This window comes from Lactuca sativa, chromosome 2 (assembly GCF_002870075.4).
Source record: "Lactuca sativa cultivar Salinas chromosome 2, Lsat_Salinas_v11, whole genome shotgun sequence".
In the NCBI taxonomy this organism is placed as follows: Eukaryota; Viridiplantae; Streptophyta; class Magnoliopsida; order Asterales; family Asteraceae; genus Lactuca; species Lactuca sativa.
In genome coordinates, this window is record NC_056624.2 from 217,017,709 (window position 1) to 217,031,333 (window position 13,625).

Sequence of the window (13,625 nt, forward strand, 5' to 3'; positions counted from 1 at the left end):
TGAGACTACGCTCTACAACTTTCGTTCAGACTCCGTCGGCTATTTTTGACTTTTAATTTTATTATTTATTTTTAATAGGCCGGGACAAAAAATTTCGTTATAAATTCATAACTTCTTCGTTTGACGTCCGTTCTCGCCTAACTTTTCATCGTTTCGCTACTAACAACGAGACCTTCGATCCTTGTTTAGATTGCTTTGGCTAAAAACCGCTCGATCTCAAATCGAGTATTCGGGCTGCACACTGCTAAGCCGAAACTTCGATAAATCATAACTTCTCATACGAAGTCAGATTTGGGCGTTCTATATATATTCGGAAACCTTGTTTCAACTACTACAACATTATTCAAAGATATTGAGTTTATTTTACACTTAAATTTTGACGCTTATTTTTATTTTAATTAATCAACTACTACAACATTATTCAAAGATATTGACAACATTATTCACATGTGACGTGACGTATTCGCCTAATGGCTAACTCCCATCACTCAGAGTCCCAAGAAGCACAGAGCAAGCAACATTCAGACAAAAGGAAACAACCTCAAACAGCTCTGCTCTCATAGAGAGATACTGTACTAGCATACAGTGCTAAACTCATACTATCAGTCATAACCTAAACAGGCTGGGTTGGATCGTTTAAATAGGGTGCAAACACCCGGGTTAGGGTTTAAGTCCAGACAGGGTCTACTCGCCGAGTCCCTCGAACCTACTCGCCGAGTAGACCGAGTAGATCCCGCGTCTAGTCCCGCTTCTACTCGGCGAGTTAGTCCTTCAACTCACCGAGTCCAAGGTTAATCATGCAATATATAAGGAGATTTAATAACCAAGAATACATACCAAGAACCAGGTGCTACATGAAATTTGTTTTGTTTTTTTGAATATAAGGGTAAAATGGTCATGATTACTTTATTCAAAAGTGTATGTGTATGTACCTCGTCCATGAGTAGCAAACCCAATCTCTATTTCTTATTTCTTCAATGATTTTCTCATAGTCTTGGGATCTTTTACCATCAAAAGCAAGCATGTTGTATGTGGTGACAACAACTCCAACATTTCCACAAATCCTTTCGTTACTATCGGATGTAAAGCGACATATATGTGCATCACGAATGTTTGACCATAACTTGAATTGAAAATCCCATTGGTCAACAGAAACAACATTTGTTGCTAAATAGAGACAACTTTTTTTAATCCTGCAGGCTGCAGAAACCCCCACTAAAGACTTTCCAGCACCACAAGGTAACACAATGATCCCATACCTTGCTCTTCCTGCAGCCTCAACAAATGTTACCAAAAAACTCTCTCTCAACAAATACAAATATTAACAACTTTTTCTAATCAGCGTCTAATTACCATTTCCAAACATCTTACTAAGACTATTCTCTTGATAAGGTCGTGGTTGTGCTTGAGGCTTTAATTCCATCTCAACATCCGAATTTATCTGTGCAATTTGCTTATCAATAATTATCAATTAATTGTAGAAAAGACTATGGGGTTGAATGTTTCTTTTTCATAGCTAAGCTATACATGACTGTTTCTTTTTTACTTAATCTGAAATAGACTTAATGGGTATTGTTTAAAATGATGAATATTGTGAAAACTATTGGAATGTATGGGTAAAAATTAACAGTTAGTCTATTTACAAATCACATTGCATAATGAACCAAGAATATATGTCATACAAGTATGAGAGAAAACTAACAGTATCATTGCGTAAATATACTCCTCCAACATGGGATAGTTTAAAGCATTTGGCAAGCACCTCTGCTTTACATTTTCAACCTGTCAAGTAATTAATTTTCTTCAATCAATGATGCGGTAAATCTACAAATCACTCTTCAACCTTTTTTTAAGTGATCGATATAAATAAGATGAACTTCATCAGAAACGGATACAATGTATCATATACTATACCTGAGCGGGGTCAATTTCAAATGAATGAGCTTCTTTTTCTTCAACTGCAGCTGCCATCTGTGCTTCTATTAGCAGTTCCTCATGTCTACCTTAAACTTCACCTATTGATCTACTCACAGCAAACCCATCGTCACCCTGAATGTGAGAAGATACAGAATGATCATGATCAATCCCTCATATAAAACAACATAAAAAAGAGGAATAAGAATAATAGCTACAACCTCGTTTGAAGTCCTCGCTCGAGATATGACTTCATCGCTTAATAATCTCTTCAATACCTGCAAACACCAATCAGATAACATAATTAATTAATTGAATATTTGAATATCAACCCATATACAATATGTCATTTAAAGATTAAGAAACGAATAAGCAGTCTTGCCTCTGGGAAAGGAGATTCAACTAGGTAACGATTCTTTTTCAATACAAGCTTTACTTTTCCATAATTGGATGTTGAAGCATGAATCATCGATCATATCTTTAGGGAGCTTGGTCTTTGAAAGCTTGTTCAACACAACTATTATGGTTTCAGTTTCTAGACCCACTGACACAGCTGCCTAAAGTGAGTGTGGAGTCAGGTTGTTCTCATGCATCGAATCTGGCCTATATATAAGCACAAACACCCCAAACATGAAAGATCAATCTCAGATTTTATATATATATATATATATATATATATATATATATATATATATATATATATATACTGATAGTTGAGATGCAGATGTATATATATTACCTGCAGACAGGTTCTGCAATTGCAATTAGAAAATCATAAGCTTGTTTATACAATGGAGAGAAGGTTTCTAGAAAGATCCGGCCATCTGCAGAGGCCCATAATGGCCGATTCACATGATCTGTCTTAGGTGCATTTCATGCATTCATTTTGTAGTTTTAGTTCATAAAAGTGCATTGCATTTAGGTTTAAACTCATGCATTTTGCATATTTTTCGGGATTTTTCATGATGCAATTCCATTCACACACTTGTATGATATTTCAGGGACTTTTGAAGGTTGGATCTTGATGGAGGAAGTTAAAAATAGTTGGAGACAAAGTTTTAGAAGTTTTAGAGCATTGAATAGAGAGAGAGAATGAAGAAATAAAGAATTTGGCTTCACAGGAATTTACACGGGCCGTCTAAATGATAGCTTATAGTTTACACGGGCCGTGTAAACGCATATGCAAGAGCATTCTACTTTGAAGGTCTGGCAGGATTGAGCATTCTACTTTTCTTGTTTACACGGTCGTGTAAATGGCACCCTTTAATTTACACGGGCCGTGTAAACGTCTCGACAGTTTTTAAAGTAGTTTTACTCTCATTTAATTCAAACAATTAGTTTTTGTTGGAAATTAAGTCGTATTTTGGGCATAGAGAAGGTGATTTTCAGAGCTTTTGGAAGTAGATTAACACTTGGAAACACTTTAATTTCCTTTTTGTAAGTTAATTTGAAGTTTAAACTTGTTTGATTTGTAGTTTAACCTAGACATGTGTGGTTGATTTCGTAATCATTTCTGAATCTGAATTCTTAAGTATGTGTTGTTAGATTGTAACTTGAATTTGGTTTGTGTTTAACATCTAGTAATCTTTGATTTGATCTTAATCATGTGTTTAGTTTATTCTCTTCTTCACTTGATCAATGAATTAGGGTTTTTATCAATCTAGTTAATCAAATTCTAAAATTCGTATATGTTTTGTGATTTGATGTTAGTAACATGCACTTAATTGATTGTAATTAAATCAAAATAAGTGTAATCAAATATTAAATGTTCATATAATCCCAAGCTTATGAGGAATATTGAACATTGTTGGTAATTGTTGCAAGAACTTAAATTCATTTAATGATTTGATGAAAGAGCTTATTTGAATTAAATCAATTAAATGAAGTTTTATTTGAAGAACATGTTTTGAATAAAACATTTTTTTGTCAACATGGACATTAGAGTTTATTAGTATCTAAATTACCAACTTAGATAAAACATAATCATATTCATTTTTGCATCTTTCAACATAATACATGTATAAGAATCAGAATTGGAAATGTATTTCTTTTACTAAATTCTGTTAACAATCTTTCTTATTTATGAAGTTTAAATCTAGTTCAAACACAATCCCCCATTTTAATATTATTTGTATTATGTGTGAAAATATGGCAAGATAAGAAGTCATGTATTCCTGTGGACCGACCCTGCTTACTCTATACTATCTTTAGTATAAGAAATAGCAGTGACTTGAGCTTTATTAATATTCTTTATCCCATTATTTGTTGGTTTGACAGCCAAACAATCTGCTTTAAGTTCCAATTTGGTAAAATCTCTCTTATTTCCTTCTCCATCACCTACTTATACAAACCAAGAAAACATTGTTTTAGATATGAAAGATATTGAATCACTATTAATATATAATAACTAGATAAAAATACCATCAGGATCATCCTCACCAAATTCTTCAACATAATATGCATCCTCCTCTTCAAAAGTTGCAGCTTTATAGTCCTCCTGTCATGTGTTGTAACACACACACACACACAAACACACACACACACACACATATATATATATATATATATATATATATATATATATATATATATATATTAGCCGACTAGGATTACCCAATCTTTCTAGGAAAGATTTCATTGACTTTTGAGCAAATCTTTGTTTTCTCATGTGAAGGTTGAAGTATAATCTAAATGTTCATTGATATGAGATACCCTAGTTCAGTTATCAATTCATCAAACATAGTGAAACAGTAAGACACTTCCAATATACCAATTGAAAACAGAATAATCAAACGGTGACAATGATGAACAGTAATTTTGTAACACCGTCAATTTCAAGACAAAATTTTCATTTAAAATAATCATTTTATTCTTAGAACACTTGTTTAAAATCTCATTCATAATTGAATTACAAAACATAGCTTCATTTTCACTTGCATAGAAAACCAGGATCCTCCAAAATATGACTTTTTCTCTGGTGTGTACAATCCAGCCGGTGCTGTCCCGTGATACTGAAAGAAACCTGAAAACAACATAACACAAAACACTGTAAGCATGAAGCTTAGTGAGTTCCCCAAAATACCACACACATAACACATATAAGCCACTCGAGGCCATAACTCTATGGGTCCGTGCACCCAAACTCTGTGAACCCTCAGGTTCTAACTTTGTGAGCCTTCCGGTTCCAACTCTAGGAACCCTTCGGTTCCAACTCTACAAACATGCACAGCATAAATCACATAGAAATAATGCAGTACAACACATAGCATACACATAATATACACACACTAACACATAGCTCTGATTACCTACTCAAGGTAAAGTATAGTGAGAAGACTCACCTGGCAAGCAGAAAGCAGATATCTCCATACTTGAATCTCGAACTCGCCACCGCCTAACACGTAAGGCAAAACTCTCATGACTACAACTCTCAAGACTAGAATCAATCCTCTCAATGCACCCTCTTAAGGGTAAAAGAATATTTTACCCCTCTCTTGGCCCAAAGGCCACATCGCTGACCAAACCCTAAAAGTCAACGGTCAACCCTTGGCTGACCCTACTCGCTGAGTCAACCCTATGACTCGCCGAGTTCCTATAATCATAACTTCACTCAATCCGCGACCTAACTCGCCGAGTCACTCCGAGACTCGTCGAGTCCAACAACTCTGAGTCCACTCGCACACAACTCACCGAGTCATCCCTTGACTCACCGATTCTCGACTCAACTAGGGAATATCGGGACTCTTCGACAAGACTCGCCGAGTCCAAGAACAGACTCGCCGAGTCTAAGACTATCATCAACCTACTCGCCGAGTTGTTCATACAACTCGCCGAGTTCCAGGCCATCTTCATCCAACTCGCCGAGTTGTTCTTCCAACTCGCCGAGTCCCAGCTCATCTTCAAGCAACTCGTCGAGTCCACTCATGTGACTCGCCGAGTACCACCGGTCTGAATCCACTCAGAAGCATTCCAGGCCATGCAAATGATCCAAAACATAGGTCTAGTCTCATACAACTCATCCATCACGTAAAGTGGCAAACTTTACGTGAATCCAAAGAGATCTAGGCCTTATTCACTTATAACTAAGGTTTGGGACATGCAAGCTTCACTAAACAGTCCAACACAGGGACTTTCATGCTCTCTGATTCTTCTCCATTTCAGATCTGAGGTAGCAACCTCAGATCTAACCTCTAGACTTCCAATTTCATCCATAGACAAGATCCCACAAACCCCAAAATGAAGAAACAACATACAATCAGTCCAAGAACGAGATATTACCTCCAATGGACGCCCCAACTGCAATGAAATTCGAATCCAAGCAAAGCCCCTTGCCCCAAGCCTTCAATCTCACAAGATTCCTTCAACAAACTCCTCCAATGCTCCAAATACGCTCCAATCTTCTTCAATCACACTTTCTAGGGTTTCTGGACTTCAAGAGGGAATAAAGAGGCTGGGGGAAGGATATAATGTTCTTTAAATAGGGCTCAACCCCGAGAATTAGGACTTTCTCCACTCAGTGCCTACTCGCCGAGTCCATCTCATCGACTCGCCGAGTCGGCTGCTTAACACGCGACCAAGCCGCGACTCTACTCGCCGAGTCCATCCATGGACTCGCCGAGTCGCTCTTTCCCAAATAACACTTTTAGCCCTTCAACTCTACTCTTGCTATTCCGGGATGTTACAATTCTCCCCCACTTATATTAGGCTTCGCCCTCGAAGCCTACAGCAACTCAACTCCAAGGATATTCCCACAACGCTCCACCGGGCCTTAACCGGCCCAGGTCTCTCAAGGCATAAATATCGAAACTCGAACATACTTTCCCCTCCTTCACGGTGTCCTGATCACCATCTTGAACCGGGCATCAACTGTACCCCTGATCATCATTCTCAATAACCGAGAATTACCCAAGATGCAACTCTGTTCTAAATCTCAACGATCACTCGACCCATAAGGGTTAGGAAACCATGAACCACCGGATCCCCGATCCAAAGCCCACTTTATCCATTCCGGAACGACTGAGAGACCCATTCTCACTCTCAGAGCAACTCTCACGAGTTCTCCTCTTGCAATCACATACACATGCTGAACTAGTCCCAACACCCACAGGTTGGAAGTCCCGATACACTGATGATATCCTCAAACATTCCCCCCAGGATGAACCACTGATACATACCCAATACCCTGATCAGAATCACACTGAGAGTCCAGGATTCTCTCCCTGGATCCCTTCCGAGCCTTCTGGCTCTACACCCGCGGAATCCCTTCCGCGTCCTCAGCAGACATCTCATCATGATGTCATTCCATACCACTGTAACAGACACAATGTTCAACCCTCATACTCTAAATCATCCATTCGCACTACTACCTTCACTTCCGTGAACCAACACTTTCCCCCCCCCCCCCTCTGGGGTTACATATCTTTCTCTTCCCTTACCTACGTAAATCCACTTGACAACCTTGCCACTACTCCATGTATCGCACATGCTCTGGAACTGCTCGCAAGGAATCTCGGGTCCATGCGTTACCTCTCCTCAGCAAATGAGGGTCCGACACCACCTCCTATACAACAGCTCAAAGGGCGGCATACCAATGCACTAATGATGGCTGTTGATATAGGACAACTCAACCAGGGATAATTACGTGCCGCAGCTTCCTCCGAAATCTAATACACATGCCCGAAGCATGACTTTGAGCGTCTGAATCGCTCACTCGCTCTGGAGTGTCCTCAGACAATCTCATGATAAGCTCTAGCTCATTTCTCATATCCCTCTTCGAGACTGAGCACCAGGTTAGCTTTTGACTCCACCGCTGAGCCTCCAAAGGTCACCCATAACATGATCCAAACATCTCACTAACCTTTTCCCCGTGACCACTCTCCTTGCCCAGTGACACGCAAGTCACGAAATCCTCTTTTCCTCATGCGAGAAGAATACGATCCAATCGAGGATCGTCTCAGCTCTGATCTCCGGTTTCTGCTGCGCATCTCACCGCATCTCCCGACAGAGACGGAGACCCCCGTCTCGCCCCCGATTCAACATCCAGGCTCCAAAGACTCAATACTAGGGCTACTCAAACCCAAAACTCTTCCATATCATAAACTGTTCGGAAAACATTCCAACGTCACATTCTCTTGCCATCTAGTGAGTACTGCGACTCAACGCAGTATCACAACACCCTCTGAATAGTGAGTACTACGGCTCCCCGCAGTATCACACACCCTCTGACTAGTGAGTACTGCGACTCCCCGCAGTATCACAACACCCTCTGACTAGTGAGTACTACGGCTCCCCGCAGTATCACAACACCCTCTGACTAGTGAGTACTACGGCTCCCCGCAGTATCACACACCCTCTGACTAGTGAGTACTACGGCTCCCCGCAATATCACAACACCCTCTGACTAGTGAGTACTGCGACTCCCCGCAGTATCACAACACCCTCTGACTAGTGAGTACTACGGCTCCCCGCAGTATCACAACACCCTCTGACTCCACTAGCTCGTGCTCCACAGTCTATCATCAGTGGCTACCCATACTCGACTCGAATATCCATCACAGCCTCTGGAGGCAATCAACATAACAAATGCCCACCCTTACGAAAATCCACTCTCTCAAATAATCTCCCTGGATGCCCATACTCGAAGGGCTCCCACTAGATCCATAGATACTTGATATACCACAAGTCGATTCAATTCAAGATTCACGAGTAACTCCGAAATACAGATATCATACCCGGATATCTCAGAATACCCCAACAGAACATCACAAGATCCTGCCACAACCACTGATCTCCTGCCCCAAGCATCATATAGACACAATAATACATTTCCTCTGAACCCCAAAATTAGATCTGCATTTTCCAAATTGCAATCTCGATGTATCCAATTTCTCAATTGAAATACAAGAAAACGCTAACGCTACTAAATACACTGATAATTCTCTGAACCCATTTCCACCGCTCAAAATCCAAACAAGGATACACATACCGACCCGGGAGTTGGCTGCCTAATCATTCTCTATCTACTTGCAACAACACCAAACACCTGCCGTGGAGACATTCATCCTTCTCATCAAGTACTTCCCGCATTAACTCACTCTGACCCCTTTCCTCGATCACCGACATCTCTGGTCTCATGATTTCTTACAGCATATCTCTATACTCCACTTATAACTACTCTTGACAAATCTCTGCTTTCTTACATACTGTACCCGGTTCTCCCCCACTTAGGGTTCGAACCATCACCAATTAGCACACAACCAACCCACAACTATTTTTCACCAGTGAAATCGCACCTGCCCCAGGAAAGTGCTACACAACGCCCGATAATTCCCCCTTAAGGAAATCAATCAACCCCCTATACTCTGAACCTCTGATGAACTCCTCAAGAACTTCTCATCACGACTGCCTCTAGTCGTTCCAAATCTCATACCAATCTAGCACTAAGAATCTCAACTGCTCAATAACATCCCTGGCTCATAGACTGAACCGCAAAATCATCGTACCTCTCACCTCAACTCATCAACCAACGCTCCAACACCGGAATTGTCCCAAGGACAGGGACCCACTCCCAACATAGATGAAAACTCTCTGCACTGCAAAACTCTACTGAACTCCCCACTGATACCACTACAACACATCCTACTATTCTCAAATAGGTGTGGTGTGGTCCTCGACTACCTCAGTCCCAACTGACTGTCTGCTCATGATAAGTCACTACCTTGCGGCACACATGCTACCTGATACTCTGGGAGAAATCATCACCGATAACGACCTGCAGGGTTTACCCCCAAACCCAAAACTAAAACATCAGGCCTCTCGTGTCTTGCACACGAACATAAATAGCACCACCCACATAGAAGGTGACCTCTCCTCTATCGACTGATTGCTCAACTCAGACCGAAATTCTCCTCTCCCTCTAACTCCTTACCAAAATACTCTGATAGGCACTCGACTTCCCTCTCGAGGGACGCCTCTCCAAACTCAATCATGGCCTACAGGCCTAAAACCCATAGCGTCCAATCTCTACCTCATCAATCATGACCGGATAACAAGATAATCACAAGCATCATTCACTACGAACCATGGTACTCATCCCATGACATCCTTTCTCAATATGCTCCGGTGTATGGTACCCGAACCATAGCATCACTCCTCAATCTGCTCCGATGTATGGTACTCAACCATAACATCACTCCTCAATCTGCTCCGATGTATGGTACTCGAACCATAACATCACTCCTCAATACACTCATTAGAATCTTCAGAATACTCCCTGTATCAAGTATGGGTCCTCTGCTTTCAGTAGTACGGGCCCATACTACCTGTCACATCTACCCATACTTTCTACACGGACTATCCCGGAGCTCCTAAGTAGCTGCTCGACCTTCTAGTTTACCAATTCCGTCGCGCGCTCGCTCCCTAGCGAAATTCTCTACCCTGCCAGTGCACTCATCTGGCTAAGGTTACTCCCTAGGCTCTTCCCAGATTCCCACACTTCTCTGCCATCAGCTGCTGAAGAGCTCCTAATGATGCCAGCCATCTACCTCCTGAATATCGTCATATTCGCTTGGTAGCTGACTCCCATCATCGAGAGTTCCACAAAGCACGAAGCAAGCAGCATTCGAGCATCGAAGAATATATATGACTCACTCTGGGTGATAACTCCGCTTGCTCTGCTCCTCCTCGGAAGTACCACCGAACTCTGCAACTCTTCCCCTCGCGGGCTCTAACTAATCTTTCTCCAAGTACCACAGTACTCATCTTGGTATCTCCCCTAGATTACTCCTCTACTCAAATCCCTTAAAGGATTCCAATCAAATATCCTCACTCATCACATACTCAAAAGCACATCGCATATCACAGAAATTCCTAGGCTAAGGCATCACAAATCAGGCCACTCTAGTCCTAATATATGGAATACCTAGCCTGTCTCTAGCATGCAATAATATCTCATAAAGTGCATCATAAATATCTCATAACACAAAAGTAAGGGTATTTTGGGAAATCACCGTTCGGGCTCTGGCTGATTGTACACACTGCTCTTTCTCGTTTTCTCTTTGAACTCTTATTCGCTTTAGAAAATTATTTCTTTGAAAACCTTTCTCACTTCCTCCTCAGTTTGAGTCCAGAATTACCCGAAGGCGCATCCGAATCCCTCAAACCAAGGCTCTGATACCAACTTGTAACACCGTAAATTTCAAGACAAAATTTTCATTTAAAATAATCATTTTATTCTTAGAACACTTGTTTAAAATCTCATTCATAATTGAATTACAAAACATAGCTTCATTTTCACTTGCATAGAAAACCAGGATCCTCCAAAATATGACTTTTTCTCTGGTGTGTACAATCCAGCCGGTGCCGTCCCGTGATATTGAAAGAAACCTGAAAACAACATAACACAAAACACTGTAAGCACGAAGCTTAGTGAGTTCCCCAAAATACCACACACATAACACATATAAGCCACTCGAGGCCATAACTCTATGGGTCCGTGCACCCAAACTCTGTGAACCCTCAGGTTCTAACTCTGTGAACCTTCCGGTTCCAACTCTAGGAACCCTTCGGTTCCAACTCTACAAACATGCACAGCATAAATCACATAGAAATAATGCAGTACAACACATAGCATACACATAATATACACACACTAACACATAGCTCTGATTACCTACTCAAGGTAAAGTATAGTGAGAAGACTCACCTGGCAAGCAGAAAGCAGATATCTCCATACTTGAATCTCGAACTCGCCACCGCCTAACACGTAAGGCAAAACTCTCATGACTACAACTCTCAAGACTAGAATCAATCCTCTCAATGCACCCTCTTAAGGGTAAAAGAATATTTTACCCATCTCTTGGCCCAAAGGCCACATCGCTGACCAAACCCTAAAAGTCAACGGTCAACCCTTGGCTGACCCTACTCGCCGAGTCAACCCTATGACTCGCCGAGTTCCTATAATCAGAACTTCACTCAATCCGCGACCTAACTCGCCGAGTCACTCCGAGACTCGCCGAGTCCAACAACTCTGAGTCCACTCGCACACAACTCACTGAGTCATCCCTTGACTCACCGATTCTCGACTCAACTAGGGAATATCGGGACTCTTCGACAAGACTCGCCGCGTCCAAGAACAGACTCGCCGAGTCTAAGACTATCATCAACCTACTCGCCGAGTTGTTCATACAACTCGCCGAGTTCCAGACCATCTTTATCCAACTCGCCGAGTTGTTCTTCCAACTCGCCGAGTCCCAGCTCATCTTCAAGCAACTCGTCGAGTCCACTCATGTGACTCGCCGAGTACCACCGGTCTGAATCCACTCAGAAGCATTCCAGGTCATGCAAATGATCCAAAACATAGGTCTAGTCTCATACAACTCATCCATCACGTAAAGTGGCAAACTTTACGTGAATCCAAAGAGATCTAGGCCTTATTCACTTATAACTAAGGTTTGGGACATGCAAGCTTCACTAAACAGTCCAACACAGGGACTTTCATGCTCTCTGATTCTTCTCCATTTCAGATCTGAGGTAGCAACCTCAGATCTAACCTCTAGACTTCCAATTTCATCCATAGACAAGATCCCACAAACCCCAAAATGAAGAAACAACATACAATCAGTCCAAGAACGAGATATTACCTCCAATGGACGCCCCAACTGCAATGAAATTCGAATCCAAGCAAAGCCCCTTGCCCCAAGCCTTCAATCTCACAAGATTCCTTCAACAAACTCCTCCAATGCTCCAAATACGCTCCAATCTTCTTCAATCACACTTTCTAGGGTTTCTAGACTTCAAGAGGGAATAAAGAGGCTGGGGGAAGGATATAATGTTCTTTAAATAGGGCTCAACCCCGAGAATTAGGGCTTTCTCCACTCAGTGCCTACTCGCCGAGTCCATCTCATCGACTCGCCGAGTCGGCTGCTTAACACGCGACCAAGCCGCGACTCTACTCGCCGAGTCCATCCATGGACTCGCCGAGTCGCTCTTTCCCAAATAACACTTTTAGCCCTTCAACTCTACTCTTGCTATTCCGGGATGTTACAAATTTAACTTCTTTGTAGGATTAACAGTTCATCAACTTCAATGAACCAATTGTCTGACCTAACCCTAAATGTAGTAGAATTCCGATTTTCTTTAGTTAAACAGTTCTCCTACCCAAAATAATAAAATCCAATGGTGATAATAACAATTAACAAGTTACAAATTCTTTTTGCGAACAACCTTGGGTGATGGCTTGTGCTTCTTGCTAGGTGTCCTACTTGTATCACCTATGAGCAAACACATAAAGAGTTAGATAATTATCACATTCATGCATACAAGCTTTTGTGTTTTGATTGCGATCCTTATATGTTGATCGTAAATTAGGGGTTTTTTCTAAATTAAATCCGAATATACCGTGCCCCATGATCTATCGGTTCTTAGATTTGTCAACTGAATCAACAATTCGTGTGTGCGGATTGGGTGAAGATGAAAATCTTTTCAGGCAGTATAGTAGTGAGGTAGTCGCTGACAACTACATGTTATATACTTATATGACCGAGTTTTGTTCGGCGGATGTACGAAGAAAAAAAACCCTACTAACACCTCGTTCCCGAGTTAACGAGGGAAGGGGAGGTAACCAGTAGGAATCGGGAGGAAAGGAGGAGATGATCTTGTTCCGAGTTTTTTTTTGGGTGGATTTGGTAAGAAAAGAAGAAAAGATACGGGAA

General features: G+C 41.4%; 1 pseudogene; it reads right to left on the bottom strand.

Moving 5' to 3' along the window:
* The window catches only part of LOC128132473 (general transcription and DNA repair factor IIH helicase subunit XPB1-like), a 29,252-nt pseudogene extending 15,931 nt beyond the window's left edge, over window positions 1-13,321 (bottom strand).
* Between the last annotated feature and the right edge of the window lie 304 nt (window positions 13,322-13,625).